Source organism: Canis lupus, chromosome 13 (assembly GCF_011100685.1).
Source record: "Canis lupus familiaris isolate Mischka breed German Shepherd chromosome 13, alternate assembly UU_Cfam_GSD_1.0, whole genome shotgun sequence".
NCBI lineage: Eukaryota > Metazoa > Chordata > Mammalia > Carnivora > Canidae > Canis > Canis lupus.
Window position 1 is genome coordinate 21539500 of NC_049234.1, and position 3624 is coordinate 21543123.

A 3624-nucleotide genomic window follows, 5' to 3' on the forward strand; every position below is an offset into this window, starting at 1 on the left:
ATGAATTTCCAGAACAATGGGGACAAAGGAACAATATTAAAGGCTTCCAGAAAAGCTAAAAAGGTCACTCAAGAAATCAGGATGACCATGGATTTCTCAGTGGCCACACTAGAAGCAAAAAGATAATGGAGCAATAACTTCAAAGTTCTATAGAAAAATAATTTCCAGCCTAGAATTTCATACCAAACAAAGTTATCAGTTTAATGTTAGGGTGGACACAAACATTTCAGACATGATAGGTCTCAAAATATTTGCCTTTCATTCAGCCATTCTCAAGAAGCTATTGGGAAGTTCATCCAAAATTAGAAGGTAAACCAAGAGAAAGGAAGATATAGGGTCTGGGAAATATAAGAATCAATCCAAGAAAGAGCCAGAGGAATCTCAGGGATGAAGATGAAGGGAGATCCAAGAAGAACAGCTGCACATTGAGCTTAGAAAGAAAATAGTTCAGATTGCAATAGCTCAGAAGAGCACGGAAGACCAAACAGATGGCCGTATAGAAATACCTGATGTGAGTGAATGTGCTGAGAGGAGATTTAAACAACTGAGAAGAGAGTTTTGGATGAATTGGGGTTAGAAAACAAAGCAAGGGAGGGAAAAAAAACAATACAACTGTTAACTCCAGGAAAACCTAATGGTCATACAAGAAAACAAAAATAATCATGTCCAGCTGTGAATAACGTTTATATAGACAGGATAATATGCACAGTAAATATTAACTTAAGCAAAATTATGAAATAACAGTAGCAAGAAAATGGGAAGGTGGAAGGTCAGGAACTGCACATGATAGAGCACAGTGTGTGGTTAAAGAGAGCTGACACAGTGGCAAGCCAATAGATAATACCTGAAGCTGAAAGAAGAAAAATGAAAGTAGTAGTGTAATCATAATATAGAGATAAGGAGATAACATCAAAATAAGCATCTAAAGTAGCCAAACATGTTGATTCTAGAAAGCAGGGAAACGGTGGAGCAAGGAGGAGCTGCTGTATTTTAGAGTACCTTGTGAAATTATTTGACCCCTCTTATGGACTGAATGTCTGTGTCCCCTCACATTAATGTGTTGAAGCTCTAATCTCCAATTCAATCGTATTTGGAGGTGGAGCCTTTGGCAAGCAATGGTTTAGATGAGGCCATGAGTGTCAGTCTCCATAATGGGATCAGTATCCTCATAAAAAGAGGAAGAAAGATTAGTAGGTCTCTCTCTCAATCTCTCTCTCTCTCTCTCTCTCTCTCTCTCTGCCATGTGAGGACACAGCAAGAAGGGAAGCCAGAAAGGAGCCATCATCAGAAACCAAATCTGCTGGCACCACGATCTTGAACTTCTCAGCCTCCATAACTGTGAGAAATAAATGTCTGTTGTTTAAACCACCCAGTCTACGGTATTTTGTTATGGTAGCCCAAGCAGACTAAGACAACTCCTAAAATTATGTAAGTGCATAACTTTGATGAAAATGAAAGCTACATTTTAAAATGATCATGCATCAACAGTGAATTAAAAGGATGGTTTTAATTTGGCTTCCCTTTGTTATGTGCACACATAGACACATAGCACCATTTGGGCAATACATTTTGCAAAGCATCTAAATGCATGAAAATATTTCAGGGAAGTGTTAATGATGGCCTGGGCCAATCTGTCTGTTGTAAATAGTTCTCAGGAAAGTATACTAATTAGAGCTAGGATAGGCAAATGATACAACAACCCGTCAATCAACAGCACTTGCTGCTCAACTATTGAATATGTAGCAATAGATAGTCAACATTCTGTGGGGTAAACAGCCTAGTGTAAGATAGAGTTTCTGGCACTAAAGCTTTTATTATTCAAGAAAAGACATGGGACATAAACTTCTGTAAAGTTAAATGGCAATACAAATTTATAAATAATGACTCATTAAAAAGGTAAAAAGATGCCACAAGATAATGCATGATTTTTGTTAAATATATGCGAGAAGCTATAGCTGTGTTACTGTTTAGAAGAGATTAGGATGCAGGGGAGGAATCTCAGAGGAAGGATATTAAAAGTAGGTCTTGAGGGAAAGGCTGGACTTGAATAGATAGGGAAAATGAGGAATTCAAAATGTGGACCCAGGAGAGCAAGATGTGGTTTTGGGGACTGTGCAGAAATTATGGGATCTAGAGCCAATGCATTTGAATGAGTCTGCTAACCAGAGTGGGCAGGCCAAGTTTTAGCTTTGGCCTAAGAAAACCCACATATTCAGAAAAAAATCATTCCATCACCCACGGTGAGGCCAAGAATGCAATCAGGTATTCTGTGAAGATGTGTATCCATCATGTCATGAGATCAAAAAAACCCCAGGAGACAGTTTCTGATCCACGTTACAGGCCCAAATTCTCTGTAAACAGAAATTGCCTCTTATAAAAATCATTAATTAGGACATTGCCTCGATTCTATTGTGAAAGATAAAAATATGTTCATGGACTTCTCTACTAGGATGAAAGCAGTAGCGATTTATTGGGAAGACTATTCTCCAAGGGTATATAAAAATGTAAGGCTTACATATTTATAAAGTTCAAATGTATTACCTCTTCAATGGTGAAATAAACTAAAGTAACCTCTGTTCAGACAAATAAATAGAAGAGGCATGTAAATTAGCAAAAAGTAATAGTCTGCCATTTATGAGAGCCCTTGGAGCCCACAATGAAAAATAGCTAGACGGTGGAAAGTCCGAAGTGTTTTCTATATGTCGCTCTTACCAGACAAACCTACACATATGGTTGTCACTCAAACAACAACAACTTCCGTTTTGGTTTGTAAGTAATTAAGGGAGACCTGGGGGCAAATATAAGAAGACAAGCCACATCATGAGGCTGTGACCTGTTTATATTCAGTTCCAAAGAGCAAGTAGCTGTAGCCACGAGTGCCCAGAAGAGGGCAGACAAGAGCTGCTCAGGTGGAAACTTCCTTAGAAGGACATCCAGTTGGTACCAGTCAGGGAAAACCATCCTTTCCACCTGCGCAGTGAAGACCAGAATCAGCCCAGAACTGACTGGTGAAAGGGGTGGGGCAGAGAGAAGCACTGGTGGGTAACATGGACCAAATTTGAGACCGATGAAGAGTCAGGCCAAGAAGAATCATAGAGAAGCCAGAGAATGGAAAATAAAGACAGAGGCCAGGAGTCAAAAGGATCTAGACTTTGGCCATAGAAAATCTGATCATGCCACTCTGGCTCAGAAGCTTTCAGTAGCTCCCTAATTCCATAACAAAACCCAAACTCCTTAACCTAACATTCAACGTTGCCCTCACTTTACGATTTACTGGAATGTTGTTTTGTTTTTAAGATTTATTCATTTTAAAGATAGAGCATGTGTGTGAACAGAGAAGGGGCAGCGGAAGAGGGAGAGAATCTACAGCAGACTCTGAGGACAAAGCCCAATGTGGGGCTCAATCCCATGACCTATGACACATGATCTGAGCCGAAACCAAGGGTCAGATGCTCAGATGACTGAGCCACCCAGGCGCCCCAGGACTTACTGGTTTTTTTTAAATCACACACTCAAGATTCCAACCAAACCAGAGGGGACTTCCCTCTTCTGTGTCTTTGTTCCTGCTGTTCCTTCATTCATTCATCCACACATTCAATGGCCACTACACACCAGTGAGGGAGG